Source organism: Mauremys reevesii, linkage group 23 (genome assembly GCF_016161935.1).
Source record: "Mauremys reevesii isolate NIE-2019 linkage group 23, ASM1616193v1, whole genome shotgun sequence".
NCBI lineage: Eukaryota > Metazoa > Chordata > Testudines > Geoemydidae > Mauremys > Mauremys reevesii.
The window spans coordinates 3,964,563-3,984,985 of record NC_052645.1 but is presented as its reverse complement, the minus strand read 5'-3'; the positions used below and the strand labels follow the sequence as shown (position 1 = coordinate 3,984,985).

General features: G+C 49.6%; 2 non-coding genes across 2 annotated transcripts; one reads left to right on the top strand and one right to left on the bottom strand.

The window, feature by feature from the left end:
• The first annotated feature begins 6,215 nt into the window (after positions 1-6,215).
• On the top strand, positions 6,216-6,432 carry LOC120389515. The gene has a single exon (XR_005590987.1). It is a non-coding gene; the product is annotated as a small nucleolar RNA U3 (small nucleolar RNA).
• A 7,098-nt stretch (positions 6,433-13,530) lies between these two features.
• On the bottom strand, positions 13,531-13,612 carry TRNAS-GCU. Its single transcript has one exon. It is a non-coding gene; the product is annotated as a tRNA-Ser (tRNA).
• Positions 13,613-20,423: the final 6,811 nt, after the last annotated feature.

Sequence of the window (20,423 nt, the reverse complement as noted above, 5' to 3'; positions counted from 1 at the left end):
CGGGATGCTAGGCAGCGCTGTGTGGCTGTCAGGGAAAAGAGCCTTCTTCTCTAAAGATGGCTGGCAGAAAGGTGGTGCTCAGCTCTGTAAGCGACCTCCCCAGTAGCCTCGCTGCCAGGGGATGCAGACATTTCTGTAAGGTGCAGAAAGAGGTTATTTGGCTTCCAAGTTAATATGAGAAATATGCATTTAGGAGATTGAATTTCCATTTTTCCACAGGGCCCCAGTGGCCTAATGGACAAGGCAATGGCTTTCTAAGTTAGAGATTGTGGGTTCAAGTCCCATCTGGGGTGAAAAACTGCCTCTATATTGCAAGGAAACCTTAGCCTTATTTTCACCAAGAAAGCTGGGAGATGTTTGAACGCAAAATATTGGATCTTGGGAAAAATGCCCCAGAAATGGGCATCTTGACAAATGCTTTCTAAACCCCTCAGTAGCAAAACAGTTAATGCTAGTGTTTGTCTGAGACTAGAGGGAAGGGGAGTGTTTACTCCAACACCTCAGTGAGTGAAACAGACAGAAAGAGCAAGGCCGTCCTGAAAGAGAATGGATCTGTCTGGAGACAAAGCAGCCCCTGAGAATGAGCAACAGTGTGAAAAGAAGAGGTTGAAATGTGTGTTAGATGTTAGTTAGTGTTAGAGGGTTTATCCCTTCACCCTCCCATTAGCGGGTCCTTCTTGCGTACACACAGAGCAGCAATACGCAAAGTCCCAAGGTGCAAACAATTAGATGTTTATTGGGTTGAACTTCCAGCAAGCAACGATTCCAGTTTCCTTCCTCGGTGTCCCCATCCCAGCTCTGACGCCACAGAGCCTTGCCTGTGTCCCTGTTCCCATTCACCCCCTTAGCAAGACATAGGACATATGGTGACACATTTCCTGATAGGGCCAGGCATCAAGGTGGAAGGTGCTGATATTCCATTTGTCCCACTGCCCCGTGCGTAGTACAGGGCCCTGCACCTTCTCTCGTAGGAGCCTGCCACACCTGTTCCAATTAGTGTTCCAGACTTCCCACTATAGTGGGCCCGAGAAGGTTGGGTCCAGGTTGTCTAGTACAGGGGGGAGGGGCTTACTCCATTACTTCTAGGTTATTTCCATAGGCAACGTAACACAAGTATACTTAGCAATACACCAGCCACTGTAACAATCCACAGCAACACCGAGAGACCTGAGCACTGCCGCATGGTCCAACATCCGGGCCACCACCGAAACACCTCCTCTCCTCCTTCGACGGGGTCAAGCTCTTAACATGTCCAGTTGCTGGCAGCTGCAATACGCTGCCGCTGCAGGTTTTCGTGCTTTTGTCCATATCATAAGTCCATTGAATGTCCACAGAGAAATGGGTTATTGTCCAAACCAACTTAACCTCATGGTGTGGAATCAGACTGTATGCGCTGGTTCGATTATTCACAGCAGTAAGATTCACAGGTCTATCTGTGCACCAAAGCCCAGAGAGCAGTGTGTAGTGTGGAATTTGGTTAGGGGCTGGGGTAATTGTGCCCCCAGTAATATGTACATTTCCAGCAAAACACCTCATACACAGTACACCCAATTGTCCACCCCTTACCATGGGCCATTGGGTGTGCTCCTCCACGGCCATCAGGGAGGGGCACATTCAAACATCTTCCCTGGATTTACACCATTTTACACACCCCTCCATTGATTCCCAGCGAGCAAATCCCCTTCTCATTATTCCCATAGGGCTTGTGGGGCCCACCTTAGCTGCCAATTCACTTCCAGATACCACGGTAGCTATTACACAGGTGCTGGCCTCCTAGTCGAGCATTTTGAATGTCCACACACATCTTCCCCCAGGTCAGCCTTTTGAAGCCATCCCCACTCATGTCATGAGGTTTTTCTGTTCATTGAAACACAACAATGCTAACAACAAGACAAACACCACAGACAAACAATACAAAACATAGATTCATGGTATTATGGTTTAGTCTTTTGCTGGCACCAGCTTGCTCGTAGAGTGTCTGAAAAACAAAAGAAACAATTTCCACACACACACACCCCCCCCCGTGGGGACAGATTAGTGCTTAATAATAATAATACCACTTCCTTTTACAAATTTCCTTGCTAATTGCAGGAAAAACAGAAGAATTCCCTCCAGGCTGTCCTTATTTTGTTCTATAGTCAGATAGTGAATTACTCCCCTCACTGGTCATTTATGAAATTCATGAAGTGGTGTGCCTCAGTTTCCCCTCTTGTACAACAGACCAAGTTTGCAATAGTTTCTCTGCTGTACCAAGCATTAAGTTTATCCTCAGGTAACAGCTGAGAGACAGCTTTAGATTTAGCTTTAGCACTGTACATACACACACACACTCCTTAGGGTTAACTGTCCCCCTTATTTTCAGACTTGACTTGTTTTTTCATCTCCCTTTCCTGGAGGGCCACAATCTGAGTCTTCCAGTAGCTTGTTTGCTGACCAGATGTATTTATTATTTGCAGCTCCTTTGTGCTGCCACTGATGGGCAGTTCTCTCCTTCCCCCATCAGCTAGGTCATTTGCATTCACACCGGCTTTCGGGCTTGGCTTTTGGATCCAAAGCCATCAGCAGCTCAGAGACTGTCTTAAAAGGGACACAGTCAACTTCCACCCGAGTTCTGATTACTTTCCACTTTCATCTTCTGCTTCAAAACACACAGATCTGAAAAAGAAACCACAACCTATTGTGGCTCCCTTTGGAGCCCTAATGGGGTTTGAGCTAAGTACCATGTTTTGTTTGCATTTCTTTTACGCCTTCTCCAATATACACTGCACACGTCCTGGGAAAAAGCACATTCCTTCCATAGTTTAACCTTCATGACATTATATTACAAACCATAAGTCTCAGTTTAGGTTTTTAAAACCTTACACAATTACACAAAACATTTTGTTTTGTCTAACAGCCCTTGCACTGCAATAATTTTTTTTACACAACTGTACCCCGATTACACGTCCATCTTGTACAACCAGAGCCAGCCAGGGGCAGGCAAGTTAAGTGCCAATAGAAACCCCTGACATTCCTTTAGTGATTTTGCTAACATTACCCAGGAGTCAAATCATTTTGATGAGATTATCTCCCCGCCTGCTGCCTGCAGCCGTCCCCTATAGACCATTTCTGTGGGCAAAGGGCCCATTTCCCCTCAGAATGGCTGTAAAGGCTTCTCGGGACAAAACATAGTGATGGTAGCAGCCACTTTACCTGACCCTCTTGTATAATTTAATTACTAAGCTTCCATCCAACGTGAGTGCACAGAGCTGCACATACAGTTACCTTTATATAACTGGGTTTTATTATTAAACCAAAAACTGCCGTTCTTGTAACACCACAACTGTTGCCTTTTCCTATTTCCACAACTCACAAATGTTTACTTTCCTCCAAACTCTGTATTATTAATTTTTGCAAAGCCCTGGGCGGCTGCACTGCAGTGCTGGGGTGACTCTGCAGGTGGAGAAGCTGCTGTGGAGCCATGTAGAGCAGGTGCAGGAAGGAGCCGGGGTCACTGTTCACATTGTGAACTGCACAATTTTCCAAATTTGGGAATGTCCGAGAACAATTCTAAGGGGAAGGTGAATGCAGAGCAGTGACACTGGAGGTGCCCAGACCTCCAACGGGGGTGGTGTGGAAATTAATAATGGGAAGATCATTTGCAAAATTAGTCGTCACTGACAAGATTTGTCTCTTCTTATTTCCGGTTGCGGTGTTATTTAGCGGAATCAGGACATATTTTTACTATGTTAATTAAACACATACTTTTATTTAACTGAGCCAAAAACTTAGTGTCACTTATTTTTTTCTCTGTCCTAACAAGAACTAAATGAATGTTGTGACTTTCTGGAAAGTGCAGCGAGATTAAATGTGGGGAATTCAGTCTCTGTGTTTGTGAGCTGATGTTTTCCTCTCACAGGTCAGTGCCTGCATTGAAATACCAAGAGGGATCTAAGGGCTGGTGTACGCTGGGCACAGGGGTGTTTGCAGAAGGGGCGGGGCCTCAGGTGGAAGGGGGGGCAGGGCATTAGTCTCCCCCAGCTGGTGGTTCACGCCCTGCCCATGGTGTTGCAATGAAAGAGGCTGCCCAGTCTGCACTTGTAGTGAGGTTCCCCCACTACGTGGCCGCAGGAGACAGGCAGGTGACAGCAGGGGAAGTGGCGACACAGGAGCTCTCAGCAGCAGGGTGATGGACAATGCCGTGGAGCAGCAGCGACGCAGAGTGAACAGGGCAAACCGAGAGCCAGTTGAAGGAGTGGCAGCAGCAGAAGCTGAGAGTTTGCTTGATGCCTTCGCCCGCTGCTGTTTTCTGCTGGTCGCTGGGTGACAGTTCCTGCCTGTGGCAGCTGGGGGCTGCGGGGTCCCCTCGCTGCCTGTGGCGGCCAGGATCCGGGGGGGTCCCCTCGCTGCCCATGGCACCCAGGGTCCATGGGGTCCCCTCACTGCCCATGGCGGCCGGGAGCTGGGGGGTCCCCTCGCTGCCCGTGGCACCCGTGGTCCATGGGGTCCCCTTGCTGCCCATGGCACCCGGGGTCCATGGGGTCCCCTCGCTGCCCGTGGCGGCCGGGAGCTGGGGGGTCCCCTCGCTGCCCGTGGCGGCCGGGGGCCATGGGGTCCCCTCACTGCCCGTGGCAGCCAGGGTCCATGGGGTCCCCTCGCCGCCCATGGCGGCTGGGAGCTGTGGGGTCCCCTCGCTGCCTGTGGCGCCCAGGGTCCATGGGGTCCCCTCGCTGCCTGTGGTGGCCGGGGACTGTGGGGTCCCCTCACTGCCTATGGCGCCCGGGGTCCATGGGGTCCCCTCGCTTCCCGTGGTGGCTGGGGGCCATGGGGTCCCCTCGCTGCCCATGGTGGCCATGGTCCGTGGGGTCCCGATGGCAGCTGGGGGCTCTGGCATCCACCTGCAGTGGCTGGGAGCTATGGGGCCATCTGCAATGGCATTTGGCTGAGGCTTCTCCTCACCCCCCATGGTGACTGCGCACTCCAGGCTCTGCCTGCGGTGTCTGAGAGCTGGGGGCTCCCTCGCTTGCCTGTGGCAGCTGGGAGCTCCAAGGTCTTCGGTGCTGCAGGGTCTATTAGCAATGACGTGGGGCTGCAGGGTCCTCACGCCATCAATGCCTGCTGGGAAATCCTGGGTCCGCTCACAGCGGCTGGGAGCTCTGGGGTCTACTTGTAGGAGCTGGGAGCTGCAGGGTCCATATACAGTGGTGTGGGGCTGTGGGGGCTCCCCCGCCACCCATGGCTGCAGAGGTAGTATATATATTGTGTGAATGGTGCTCACATAACACAGAGAAAGTTGCCTATGCAGCTCACAATAGTAAATAGGGTCAGAGCAGAAGATCTCTTCTTTCCAAGTGGGAATTGTGCAGGGAGGAACAACAGACCTAGTGCAGCTGTGTTGCCACTGTCTACTAGCACTGAAATGGTTCAGAATGCCTTGGGTCAAGTGGCACCAGTTCTAAAAGTAAGGGTGATTTAGTGCTGTGGTTCTCAAACAGGGGTATCCAATGGTCTTCCAGGGGGTACAGCAACTCATCTAGATATTTGCCTAGTTTTACAACAGACTACATAGAAAGCACTAGCAAATTTGTAACAAATTAAAATTCATATGTTGATCTGTTTATACTGTTCTCTATATACACTGAAATGTAAGTACAATACTTATATTCAAGGGATTTATTTTTATAAATATTGCATCTGATTATGTAAGCAAGTAGTTTTTAAGTGAGGTAAAAAATGGGGGTATGCAAGAGAAATCAGACTCCTGAAAGGGGTACAGGTGTCTCTAAAGGTTGAGAGCCACTGATTTAGTGCAGGTACCACCGGTAACATAGAACCCTGCAAAAGCTTCTAGTGCAGATGAATTTGAGAGCAAGCCAGAGAGAAACCGCTGCGGAGCATGCTAGAAAGGGCTGACCCGTCCGGATTGTCTGTACCTGACAAGCTGTCATGTGCTACAGAGGAGCCTGTGAGAGGTATGGCAAAGCAAGAGGGTTTGATTAGTTGCTAGGAGCTCCACATGCTAATCAGGAGGTGTGTGTCTGTAAATAGCGACATAAACATCTTCTAATGGCCAGTGTGCTAAAGCTGTCTCAATTGTGCTTTAATGAAATGGGGACCTGGTTTTAGATTTTTGTTCTTTAATTCTCTGGGGGTGAAACCCATTGTATGAAAACATTCACCGTGGGAAGAAAGCTTGTGCATATTAGCCTGGATGTGTAGCCGAGGACAGTTTTGTTAAGACTGTACTTTCATGGATCATTTCTATAGTTTGTAACTAGAGAAGTGTGGTTGAAAGTGTATGATCTCGCTAACCACAATGAGGAGTTAAAGTGTTCTTTTCTGAGCATGAAGTGAGTGGATAGTGGTGCTTTAATGTATCTGCTGTCTGCTAGTGATGAGTGTTCTTGTTTTCCTTTTGGGAAGCTGAGAGGAAAAGAGCACAGACTGAGTGGTTAGTCCTTATAAAACAAGTTTAAAAATAAATGTTTTGGCTTTTTTTTGTATTATCTGAACTTGTTTAAAGCTTTTCTTCAGTTCTCTTTAAAAAAAGTAAAGGTAGTGTGAAAATGGTGTTTTAGAAGTTTCTAGTTCAGTACTTACTGAAAGAGTTTAAAGATTTCTTTATGCTGCTCTCTCTTTTTTTTCTTGTAATCTATTTCAGTATTTAGGTAGGGTTCTGTGTCTGCATGTTCTTTTCCTTTTCCATTTGCCTCTCCACTTCTCTCTTCTTCCTGTCCCATTTTTTGGGAAGCCCCTATTTTTACTTCTCCTGCTCTGGCAGGGGGTACGCAGTTCGCTCTTGGCCCCAAGCCCATCAGACAATCCACACAGGATCTGAGAGTAGCTGTCTCTTGGCCGTATAGTGGGTAGAGGGTTCTAAAGCTGTCTCAGGGTATGTCTACACTATGGGATTATTCTGATTTTACAGAAACCGGTTTTTGGAAACAGATTATATAAAGTCAAGTGCACGCGGCCACACTAAGCACATTAATTCGGCGGTGTGCGTCCATGTACCGAGGCTAGTATCGATTTCTGGAGCATTGCACTGTGGGTAGCTATCCCATAGTTCGCACAGTCTCCCCCACCCATTGGAATTCTGGGTTGAGATACCAGTGCATGATGGGGCAAAAACAGCATTGCAGGTGATTCTGAGTAAATGTCATCAGTCAATCCTCCCTCTGTTAAATCAATGGCAGACAATCATTTTGCGCCCTTTTCCCTGGATTGCCTGAGCAGACACCATAGCACGGCAATCATGGAACCCGTTCAGCCTTTTGTCACCGTCACTTTATGTCTACTGGATGGTGCTGACAGACGCGGTACTGTAACACTACACAGCAGCATTCCCTTGCTTTTTGCAAGTTAACAAAGATGGTTACCAGCCATACTGTACCATCTGCTGCTTTGCAAGTTTACAATGATAGTTACCAGTTATACTGTACTGTCTGCTGCTGTCCTGGATGCTCCTGGCTGGCCTAGGTGAGGTTGGCCAGGGGTATATGGACAAAAATGGGAATGACTCCCCAGGTCATTCTCTTCTTTAAGTTTTGTCTGAAGGGAGAGTCAGTCCTGCCTAGACTATCAGGCAAGCCTCCTAAAGAACCAGAGAGACAAACGGTCGTTCCAGCTCAGAGCCCCAGACATCCTGCAGAAATGATGGGCTGCATGCCATTCTAGGGGGTGCCCCTGCAACAACCCCATCCATTGCTTCCCTCCTCCCCCACCCCTCCTGGGCTACCGTGGCAGTTATCCCCCCATTTGTGTGATGAAGTAATAAAGAATGCAGGAATTTGAAACAACACTGACTTTATTGCCTCTGCAAGTAGAGTTCAAAGTGGGGAGGGGAGAGAAGCCTCCAGCTGCTATGATATTCCAGGCAGGACTGAATCTCCATTAGACAAAGCTTAAAGAAGAGAATTACCTGAGAATCATTCCCATTTTTGCCCAGGCACCCCCAACTGACCTCACCAAGACCTGCCAGGAGCACTCATGGGACAACGATGAGGGATATCAGTCCTACCATACCATCTAGAGAAGGGAAGGGGACACTGCTGTGTAGTGCTGCAGCACCACATCTGCCAGCACCATCCAGTAGACATATAGCGACATTGGAAAAAAAGGCGAGAAATGATTTTTTTCCCTTTGCTTTCATGGGGAGGGAGGGGGACAACATATACCCTGAACCACCTGCGACAATATTTTTTACCCTTTAGGCTTTGGGAACTCAGCCAATAATTCAAATTGTTTTCGGAGAGTGCGGGAACTGTGGGATAGCTACAGACGTCAGTCGCCCCTCCCTCCATGAGCGTCCATTTCATTCTTTGGCTTTCTGGTACGCTTGTCTCAGCTCTCAGCTCTTAAGTTTCAGCACTGTGTCGAGTCCCTGTTGTGGCCTCTGTCTATCATGGCCTTGGAGATTTTTTCAAATGCTTTGGCATTTTGTCTTTTGGAACGGAGTTCTGATAGAACAGATTCATCTCCCCATACAGAGATCAGCTTCAGTATCTCCCGTACGGTCCATGTTGGAGCTCTTTTTGGATTCTGGGACTGCATGGTCACCTGTGCTGATCGGCACTCCATGCTGGGCAAACAGGAAATGAAATTCAAAAGTTCACGAGGCTTTTCCTGTCAACCTGGCCAGTGCATCTGAGTTCAGATTGCTGTCCAGAGTGGTCACAATGGTGCACTGTGGGATAGCCCCCGGAGGCCAATACCATTGAATTGCGGCCACACTAACCCTAATCCGAAATAGCAATACCGATTTCAGCGCTACTCCCCTTGTCGGGGAGGAGTACAGATACCGGTATTAAGAGCCCTTTAGATCGATCTAAAGGGCTTCATTGTGTGGACGGGTGCAGGGTTAATGCGATTTAACGCTGCTAAATTTGATATAAAATCGTAGTATTGACCGGGCCAGAGAGAGCAGCAGGTTTCCCCTATTGTTTCCCGCTCTTGTTTTCTTGATTAGTTTCTCCTCTACACCAACTTGTTTGGTTTCTTTCTCAGCCTGGCTAGCTCAGTTGGTAGCGCATCAGACTTTTAATCTGAGGGTCCAGAGTTCAAGTCTCTGGTCAGGTGATAAACTACTCCCCAAGATCTTACACTGTCTTTCTCATGTCCTCTTTGTTACTTTTTCTCTTCAGGATTTTCCCTTTCCTCAGAAGGGCCTTTTTGTGTGTGGGTTTGAAGGGGCAACTTCCTGACAGCCCCTCTGTCCTTGCAGCCTGGAGGAATAAAGGTCTCTGGGCATTGAGCATGTTCCTCCCCTGCACGCACGCGCGCACACACACACACACACACACACACACACACACCTGAAAATCCCTAAGGAATTAGAATCACCTGCTGCCTTCCCCTTTCCTGTTGGATCCCCAAACAAGGATGCTCTTCAGCCTAAACCCATGTCCCCTCTTTTCCCAGTGCCCCTCAATCCCAGCCCTCAGTCCCTCCTATGCGCACTGCTCCTCACTCCCAACCGGAGCCTGCTCCTCTTCACCCTTCTCCTCTGTCCCAACCCACAGCCCCCTCCTATTCCCAGTGCCCCTCAATCCCCATCCACAGGCCCCCTCCTCCTCATGCTGCTCCTCAATCCCAACCCACGGTTCCCTCCTTCCCTCCAGCAGCAGGTGCTTCAGACCCCCTCAGGAAGATTTTCTTGCAAGGTTTCGTGTATGAGTCTGCATGTGGATTTTACAATAAATTGGAAATCTGTTGGGTTGCTTGCCGAAATGATCACTTGTGGCTGGTGTTGGATTCCCAGTCTCCATGTTACAGGGGCAGGAGAAATAAAGGGTTTTTATCCTTGTTGTGTGAATCAAGGGCAGCACAACTGTGCTTGGCAGACCCCGACTGAGGGACTCACCCTCAATTCAATAGCACTTGCTAGGCAGGGGACAGGGGTTCCAAAGCCAAGTGGGCAAAGCTCTGGGTCTCAATACTAAAATTGAGGTGTCAGACCAATGTTAGGACAGGGTGGTTGTGAAGAGATGAGGGAGTCCCTAGACAACATAGTGAGTATGGAGCCTTCTTATTTCCCCCCTTTTCCACCCAGGATGGCAGGTGAACTCTACAGAGGCACCTCTGGGCTTGCACTGACTAAGGACAACAGCTGTGAGTGGGGTGCAGAGAGGGGATGGCTCATGTTAAAGGACTTTTGGTTGCTGGACTTACGAATCGTAGGGAGAAGGACACTGTCCAGCTTATTGGGGGGGGGTGAGTCTTTCCCTCGTGGTTTACGTTTATGTGTTGGGGCTGCTGACATGACTTCTGCTAACCCTGGGCTTACATTGCAGTGTAGACATACCCTGAGAGGGCATCTAGACTGTGATAAAATCCCGCTGGCCCGGCTGGCCTGGATGAGCTGATTTGGGATCCTGGAGCTCATACTGGAGCCCAGGCTTGGAGACCCTCACCCCTCATGGGGTCTCGGAGGCTGGGCTCAAGCCCAATTCTCTACACTGTAATTTTATAACCCTGCAGCACAAGCCCCACAAGCCTGAATCAACTGACCCAGGGCTTGAGAATAGTGACGTGGGTGTGTTAATGGCAGTGTAGACATAATGCTAGGCTATGTCCACACTACAATGAAACACCCATGGCTGCCCCGTGCCAGTGCAGGCTCCCAGGCTAGGGCTGTGGGGTGGTAAATTTGCACTGTAGACATCTCAGATCAAGCTCAATACTGGGCTCTGGGACCCCACGAGGTTGGGAGGGAGTTTAGCAAGCAAAAAAGGTAAAATGGCAGGGGAGTATTACCCTGGACTCAATGGCAGTTCTCCATTGGTCTGTCTGCTTTGGGGCAGGGACAATAACACGTCCTGCTGCATTCGTTATTTCAAAGGGTGGTTTAGGATTTTCTTTCTCACACACGGTGCACGAAGCAGGACTCAATCCTTGGTGTAAACTAAATGAGCCGCTCACAGATTCTGGCAGCCACAATGAGCATTTGCTGTGAAAGCCCAGACCTGCCCCTGTCCCAGAGGGAGGGGGGATCATCTGTGAGAAGCTGGAACACTGACCTATCAGCTCTTAACTCCCAAACTTTCAGTAATTCTGTTATCAGTGCCTGTGAGTATAATCTAAACAGCCATACTGGGCTGGACCAAAGGCCCATCTAGCTCTGTGTTTTGTCCTCTGACAGTAGCCAATACCAGGTGCCCCACGAGTTACACAACAAGTCACCAGTGGGAGTTGAACCCAGGATTTCCTGTTTACAAGACAGGCACTTTAGGCAGCTAAGCCATGGTGCCTGCCTGTGGCTAAACTACCGTGTCTGCCCACACCGGACTCCCTGCCATCCCCACTGGGGACTGACAAACTTAGCTTGTGTTTGGATTCTGCAAAGCAGAGGAGCAGGTCAGGTTTTCCTTGCAAGCTCTCTCTCTCTCTCTCTGTGTGTGTGTGTGTGTGTGTGTGTGTGTGTGTGTGTGTGAGAGAGAGAGAGAGAGAGAGAGAGAGAAAGAGAGAGAATCTTTGGCCAGGTCTGCACTACAAAGTTGTTTCCGCATCATTATATTGCTCAGGTGTGTGAAAAACACACAACGCTCCCTCAGTCAGCAGCTTGTGGCTGGTGCACACACTGCAATGCCACGTCTGGTGACAAAACTTCCCTCTTTTGGTGACAAAATAAAACCACCTTGACAAGAGGCCTAGAGCTTTTTGCAGCAAACTCAAAGTGACAAATTGTCAGTCTAAATGCTGCTGGTCATTATATCACCATAACTGGCCTCCACCAGTATCCCACCAGGCCTGCCGTGAAATCACCTGCCCTGCATTCCTGCTACAGAGCCATGGGCCCCTCCCCTTTCATAGCTCCAGAAAGTTCTGACAGCTGAGCCACTATCTATACCACGATTAGCTTGATAGAACTGCATTGCCAGCCTAAGTAATGTAATTACTCCAACCTAATTTTGTAGTGTAGACCTGTCCAAAGAATCACACACACACCTTGGGACCAAAACTTCACCTACTCCTCTGCTTTACAGAATCCAAACATGAGCAAAGCTTGTCAGGGCCCAGTGGGGATTGGCAGAGATTCAGGTGTGGGCAGACACAATGGCTTAAATAGCCACAGGTGTCATAGTTTAGCTGATTAAAGCACCTGTCCTGTAAACAAAAGATTCTGGGTTCAACTCCCAGTGGTACCTTGAGGAGTGGCTTTTGGGGCACCTGGTATTGGCTACTGTCAAAAGACAAGATTCAGAGCTAGATGGACCTATGGCTTAAATTACACTCACAGGCACTGATAATAGAGTTACTGAAAGTTTGGGTGTTAAGAGCTGACAGGTCAGTGGTCCAGTTCCCTCAATGTGGTTTTACCATTTCCACTCGCTAAACTCCCTCCCAACCTCTATAAAATTACAGTGCAGACATATGGGCTTGAGCCCAATCTCTGAGGCTCCATGAGGGTTTCTGAACCCAGGCTTCAGTGTGAACACAAATATCTGCACCACAGTTTTTAGCCCCTCAGCTTTAGCTCCAGGAGCCCAAGTCAGATGACCCAGGCCAGCCCTGCTGCCATCTTTATCCCAGGAGAGATGGACTCTAAGGGGACGTCTCCACTGCAATGGAAGCCCAGGTGTGGCACGCTGTGCTCAAAGCAGCACCTGCAAGCCCCATATTCACCACTCTCATATAATGATGAGATGGTTTGTACAAAGTCTGCCTGGTGAGGTGTCATTTCAAAAGTCTTGATCTGTTGAACATTAATATCGTGTTGGATTGTGTGTGCTCGCATTGGTTGGGAAGTTATGAAGTTTTGCTCTGTGTGTGTTACTGGGATATTTTATGAGGTTGGGAAATGCCCCCACCAGCCTTTCAGGTGCGACAAGGGAGGAGCCAGACTCGCTGCTGGCCCATTGACGGGATCCACACTCCCAAGGACTATCCCAGGAACCGTGTACAATGCAGACTTCTCCGAGATAGCACAGCGACAATGGACACTGCTTGACTCACATTGTAGCAAAGGAGCTTCCTAGCAAGTTGGAAGAAACTATGAAAGGGAGGAAGAGACATCATGACTTGGCCTCTCTCCCCCACAACTCAATACCTGTAAACACATCTGGAGGACAAACACTGAACTGAGATGAATCAGAAGAGAATAATAATAATAGATTCAAATCAACGTCCCCAAACAGAGTAGTATGGGTGTTTCAGCAGAAAATTTTCAGTCTGGGGAATTTTGTTTTCTCAGTCAGACCTTGCCAAGGGAAGCAGGGAGAAAATGTTTGAGTTGCCTCCTTCAGAACAGCTTGGTCTAGACACTAGCTCTGGTTCACTGCTCTGGCCTTGCTCGGGTTGAGGATATTTTAATAATTTGGGGAGGTGCCAGGGTGGTTGAGGGAGATGAGGAGGATGTTCCCTTTTGAGATAAAAACTAAGAAATACAGAACTAGAGAATTTTTTTTTTTTTAGAAATCTGGGATTTAGACATTTTATTTAAAGTAAGGGCGTTCTGAGTTTCTGTTTGCAAGAAGTACCATTGTTTGATCTGTCATTGTACCAAATGGGGAGATGGTTGTCTATAAAGGATGGGTGAAGACTAAATGCATCCAATGAGGATGGGATTCGAACCCACGCGTGCAGAGCACAATGGATTAGCAGCCCATCACCTTAACCACTCGGCCACCTCATCAGAACTGTAAAGAAAAGGACAGGAGGAGAAATCTAAGGCCGGCAGAGACAGGGGCAATAAGGCATTTTTAAATACTAAGCGGAAGCAGGGGCTGAATGAGCTCCCTCCTCACATCTAGTGAGGAGCTGGGGGAAAGACTTCAGGAACAGACGATGTTTGCATAGACAAACCTACTCTGCCTAGATATGCAGCATGATGGGGCCACTTTCCCAAAAATGACCAGTTTTGGCTGGTGGCAGGTTACAAATCACTTTAGGATTGAGTGGAATGAAATGTTATTATCCTTCCTGCATGAGTGAAGGGGAGCAGAACATACCTAGTCGGTCCTGATGGAGGGGTAGGTGGGTGAGGAATAGCTTTTATTGGACTTCATAGAAGTGATTGAGAACATCACCCTAAACCAGTGGTCCCCAAACATTTCACACTGTGCCCTCTTATCCAGTTGGGGGAGGGCAAAACCAGAGCTTGAGGGATTCAGCCCTGGGTGGTGGGGCTTAGACTTTTGGCTTCAGCCCCAGGCCCTAAGAAGTCTAATGCCAGCCCTGGTGACCCCATTAAAACAGGGTTATGACCCACTTTGGGGTCCTGACTCACAGTTTGAGAACCACTGCTCTATGCTAAAGGGAGAGAATTTTCCTGTGGGTGTAGTTAATCCACTTCCCCAAGAGATGGCAGCTATGTCAGTGGGAGAAGCTATATCGGTGGGTGTGCAAGCTGTGGTGTTTGCCACATTTAACAAGTTTAATCAAACCCCATTTTTAAAACCATCTGGAGCCTGGGAATGGCAAAGGACCTCGATGAAGGAGGGTCTGTCCTTTAAAGTCCTGGAGATCATGAGTCCATGCTTTTGCCATCATGGGAGTATAGCTGAGTGGTAAAGTGCTTGATTGCAGATCAAGTGGTCCTTGATTCAACTCCCAGTGTTTTCTTATAACCTTCTTTCTTTTTTTTAAAAAAAGGAAAACATTTTCATTTTCATTCTCCATTCTGTTCAGGAGCTCCACTGTACAGGGGTGCTTGATATGGATGTAAACACTCAACATTTCACTGTCCAAATGCATAAATACCTAGCAAAGCTGTCTATCAGCTGAAATCAGTTTCAGTCCTCAAAGTGTCAATTTATGTTTTCATCAATTAAACAAAGGTATCATATGGATGTACATTTGCAGATCCCTCTTCTCCAGGAGCTGTGCTGTGCAGAAGAACAAGAGTCACATCCAGCTGCAGTTCAGGAGTCTGATAACCAAAGAGCTGTTACCAGCTCAAAGAGCCTGAGGCGGAGCAACAGCAGGGTTCGTTGCCCGGTGTGCGTAGCACTAATTGACACACCAGGGTGGAGAAGCAAAACCAGGTTTATTTGAGCCCAAATAAGGTGCCAGGGAGAAAAAGCATTCTCAAATCCTGCACACCCGTGCACAGGCAGGGTCCCAGCATTTATACCCCACTTGTTTGTGTAAGCCTTTTGTTTGGTTTTCCCCCTCACCCCTCCCTTCCCAACAGCAGTTACTTTAAACATTACATTTCAGCATGTTAGAAAAGTTCTCATTCGCATGCTTATCTATGGCCTTCACAGCACAAACGCATACAGATTTTCCTCCCCCCTCTCCCCCTCCTCCCCGCCGCTTCTGCTGTTTTAAACTCCTGCATTTGCAAGCTGAGACAGCTGACAGTTACACATTTTGCTTGCTGTCTGTTAGCATCTTAGGCTGGTTAAAGTTCACAGCATGGAAGACCTCTGGTTCACTCAGGCCTGTAGTCACAACTTTGGTTTACTTAGGCCTAGTGACACCAACAGAGCCAATAAATGTTCTGAGGGCTGGAGAAAAATGCCTTCTAGTGAGCTATTGAACAAGCTCAACCTGTTTAGCTTATCAAAAGAAGATTGAAAGGTGACTTCATTGAAGTGTTGAGGGGCCTTAATGGAGAGAAAAGATTGGATATGAAAGGGCTCTTGAATCTAGCAGAGAAAGGCATAACAAGACCCAGTGGCTGGATGGTGAAAAAAGACAAATTCATATTACAAATAAGATGCAAATATTCAACAGCGAGGATGATTCACCACAGGAACAAGTTACCAAGGAAAGAGGTGGATTTGCCATCTCCTGATGTCATTTAATGAAGACTAGATGCCTTTCTGGAATGTGTTTGCCCCAAAGTAGTTCTTGTGTCATACAGGAGGCCTGTGATATGCAGGGGGTCAGGTTAGATGCTCTAATGGTCTCTTCTGGCCATCAAGTCGACTAATTTCTGAAAAACTGAGTGGGGTGATCCACAGGGAGTAGCTCAAACCTCCAAAGTGCCTGGCCAGGGGCAGGACATTAGCACAGCAAGGGAGGGGTGTGGCAGTGACATCACAAAGGCTTTTTGCAGGACCTCAGACTATTGGTCAAAAGTGGTGGGGAGGTGGTGACCTCACAGGGAGATGCTGACATCAGCCAGGCAGGACAGGGGCGAGGGGCCAGGGAAACCTCAGAGACCCTGTGGCTTTGCTTCAGCAAGTCTCCTTCTCCAGGTCTCTCTTTGAGGACTGAGAGCATATTCGGGTTCATGGACATGAGCGCCAGGAGGAACCTCTTTCGAGTTTTCTCCTTCCCTTTTAGTGATTTTACTAGAAAACAGACATCCCAGTTTAGAAGGTAAGAGCCTCCTCGAGGTTTGAAACCTGTTCAGTCTGATCCATCTGGTGACAGTTGAATTCTAGGCATGGAAAACACGAACTTAAGGAGGCAGAATTTTATTCCGCACCTGGGATCTTGTCCCATAGAATCACTGTGGTCATTAGGGTTTATCCTTTTTGTTTCACCTTTTCCTCCATCCATCCCTTCCTCCTTTCTCTTTGTCTCTTGCTTCTTTTGTCCTTTCACCTGTTCCCCTCCCAACACCAGGAGTGGTGTGTGTGTGTGTGTGTGTGTGTGTGTGTTGCAGGGGAGTGCTCTGCAGCTCCCACTGTGGGAGGTCCACCCAAAAATGTGGGGCTGAAATAGTGCTCGGGCAGTGAACCCCACCAGTGACCTGGGCCATCCTTTGGGCTCTCTGGTGAGAACCCTCAGCCTCCCGTCCTCAGTCTCTACCCTGATTGGCTGAGCAGGGGGTTATTGACAGGGAGGAGACTCAGGTCCTTGTTCTCTTTTAAGACCAAGGAAATAAGTCAGAACCAGTCATACGTTTGACAAATTTTGCTGCTTCTCTTCATTAATGGTCTCTGAGCAGTTTATGATTCTCTCTAACATTGCAGTTCTCCTCAAATGCTTGCTGAATAATTACTGTGCACTGTTGTTGGTCTGGAGCTCATCCGAGAGCACTTTATTCAGGTCATTCAATGTGTGAAATTCAAGGTCTGATGGTTAGTTTGAAAATCAGGGCTCTTGGGTCCTATTCCCAACTCTGCCACTGGCTGGCTGTGTGACCTAAGACAAGTTAATTCTCCTTTCTCAGCCTTAGCTTCTCCCTCTTTCAAGTAGGGATAATGATGATCCGCTCCTACCTACCTCACGGTGGGTGGAGGACGGGGATCCATTGGAGAGTGTCACTAGGAGTATCAGAGGGGCCGTGTTAGTCTGGATCTGTAAAAGCAGCAAAGAGTCCTGTGGCACCTTATAGACTAACAGACGTATTGGAGCATGAGCGACTGCACATGGCTAAGCAAAGAGAATAAACCCCCAATCCCCCCCTGTGCTTTGGGAGCCAGGTTTGCGGTGGGAATCCTGTAGTTCAGATGACTTCACACCTGGGCATTGTGATTCTTTACCAGTTTCTCTGGCATTGGGGCAGTTTTGTGCTGATGGCTGAGTGGTTAAGGCGTTGGAGTTGAAATCTAATAGGGTTCCCCTGCGCAGGTTCAAATCCTGTTCACAGCGAGGCCTGTGTTTTAGCCAGTCCCTCACCCGGGCAACACCTCTGTACAACCCCCTGAGACACTCTCAGTTCTCTCCCCACCCCAAGTAAATCCTGTTCTGCTCCTTTCATAGAGATCCCTGGGACACCACCTCACCCTGTGTCCCTGAGGGGTCAGGCAAACTCTCAGTGCCTGAAGCCTTGCTGACAAGCTCTTTCTCTTCCCCTTCAGTGCCTCCCACTTGCCAGTGACCAGCTGTTCAGTGGGGTGCAGGAGGCGCTGGGCGGGGAGGGGGAGGAGCAGGGAGAGGAAGAGTTGGGGGAGGGAGAGTTATGGGGCAGGAAGGGGCAGGGTGGGAAGAGATGGGACAGGGGTGGGGGCTTGGGGGAAGGGGTGGAGTGGGGGCAGGGCCTGGGGAGGAAAGGGGGGATTTGTCCCATACCCCGGATCCCTCTAGGGCCGGCCCTGAAGGGAAGCACCGACTATCACAGTGACAATAAAACTGACCAGCCTTGTGGGGGAGGCTGAGGGAGATCCGCACTCACCAGGTCTCTTCTCTCCCCCACGGTGAGCCAGACACTGCTCTCTCCTGGCTCTCACTCTAGCAGCTGGACGCCAAGGAGCCATTTCCCCTCAGGAAGTGCATTGAGTGCCCCTGTGGTGCTGGGGGGCTGGCGCTGCTGCTGCCTGTGGGGCTGGCAGGGGGGCTGATGTCTGCACAGACTCTCAGCTGCCAGGCCGGAGGGGGCACTTGGGACCTTACCAGACTGGCTCAGTGAAGACGGGGGGTTGACAGAGCAATACAGACGCTCTCCAGAGCACGGAGCAGCAGCCGCCCATGCAGCCAGGCAATGAGCATTTCCCACAGCCTGGAGCCGAGGGGGAGGCGGCAGCTGCTGTTCCAGCTCCTCGGGGACAGGCCCTGTCAGCCAACAGCCACTTCTTACTCCCCACAGCTAAGGGCGCCGGGTTCCTCCGGTGGGGGTGTGGAGCAGCCGTTCGTTTTCCTGTTCGCATTCCTCTGCGGTGTGAAAATCGGGGAGGGGAGGCAGAAGCCCCACTTCCCTCCCGACATGACACCCAGTGGGGGAAGCCAGGACAACGGGGGGGGGCGGCAGGTGGTGGCCAGACTCTCACTGCCAGGGTCTAGTCTAGCTCAGGGTCCAGCTCAACTTCCTCCCCGCGCCACTGGCCCCCAGTCCCCTTCCACCACCAGGTCAACCCGGGCACTAGGGCAGGAATGGGGTGAGGCAGCAAGTCAAGCTGAGCAAGGCAGGCAAAAGCGAGTCTTGTCTTCATGGGCCGCTCACAATGACGTCCTTTTTGAGTGCGACTGCTGCAAAAACCTCCCGGGCAGAGAAGCAACAGGCCAAAATACTCTAACACAGCTGCCAAAGGAGCTCAGTTGGGAGAGCGTTAGACTGAAGATCTAAAGCAGCAAAGAATCCTGTGGCACCTTATAGACTAACAGACGTTTTGCAGCATGAGCTTTCGTGGGTGAATACCCACTTCTTCAGTTGCATCCGAAGAAGTGGGTGTTCACCCACGAAAGCTCATGCTGCAAAACGTCTGTTAGTCTATAAGGTGCCACAGGATTCTTTGTTGCTTTTACAGAACCAGACTAACACGGCTACCCCTCTGATACTTGAAGAGCTAAAGGTTCCCTGGTTCAATCCCAGGCTTTGGTAGGTCCTCTCATCCTTCTTTGTGCACTGGTGGCTTGTTTTCTGGGAGCACAGTTGTGCCTGCACCCATGGTAAGTCCCTGAGCTTGGGCTCTGCAATAGAAAAAGATACTGTGGGCATCTGCCCCTAGTTGGCTGGCCTGACCTTTAACAATGAAGGATGGGAACTGTCTCTCCTACATGAGTTATTGGTGGACCCAATATGGCAGGAAGAGAGTGAGGCAGGGTGACCCTCAGGAATGGTGCCAGAGGGCTGCTGGGCAGTGACAGGCAGGAAAAGGGGATGAAAACTCCTCTGTGCAGCTGAGCAAGGGCAGTACCCTGGAAGGGGCATCTGTGAAAGTGGCCAGGTGGAAGGGATTTGGGGGCCCAGGAGGAGGTGCTTGATGTTCATTGGCTAGGAGCAGCTGGGCTTGGCCATGGTGGGTGTTCAGGAAATGCACATTAACAACACTAGGGTAGCTTGATGGGCAGAGGGTGATTGGTGGAAGGGCCCATCTCTCTGGTCCTCCAGGCCAGGGAAGAATGATGGAGTTGGGTTGGAGTCGTGTTCTTCACATTCATGGTGTGAGTACAGAAGGCGCTGGAGCTCCCACCAGGGAGAGCATTACTGGGGGGCTTTGTGCTCCATGGCACGGGTTCTGGCTATATTAGTGTGTATGGTCCCCAGTTAAGGTGTAAAAGGAAAGTTCTATGAAGGAACTGGCTCCCTTCCTCTAGACTGCATGGTTTTTGGTGTCGGGGAGGGGTGTGTGAGGGATTTAAATTGTTGCACCGGCCTGAGGACTGCTGGTCCTGTTTTTCCAACCCTCAGAGGAAACTCTTCTATGATGAGCACTACCTGGCGCAGGTCTGTAGTGAGGTCGGCTTAGAGGACGTGTTTCTCCACAGTGGAACCAGTGGAGGGCGGGCGGTAGCCTCCTATTCCTCTGACCCGAGCTCACACCATCCGCAGAGGCGATACACCTTTCTGCGGGGACAGGCCAGGAGTCGCACTGACCGGATTTCCGTGAAGGAGAGCACGTCGACAGCCCAGTGCAGGGTGGTGCCAATGGACTGTTCGGATCACGCAGCTCTCACCGTGTGCTCAATGTGGGCAATTCCCTGACCCAGGGCAGAGGATATTGGAAGCTGAACATCCAGAGCTTGCAAGATAAAGGAGCAGGGGGGCGAGGCCTGGTGTTGTTGGCAGAACGGGAAAGCAGCAGAGGGTTCTATGGCAACCAGGGGGATTGATGCGAGTCGGTGAGTTGGCGGCTTTGTTCTGGCAGTTGGGGAAACACCACAACATT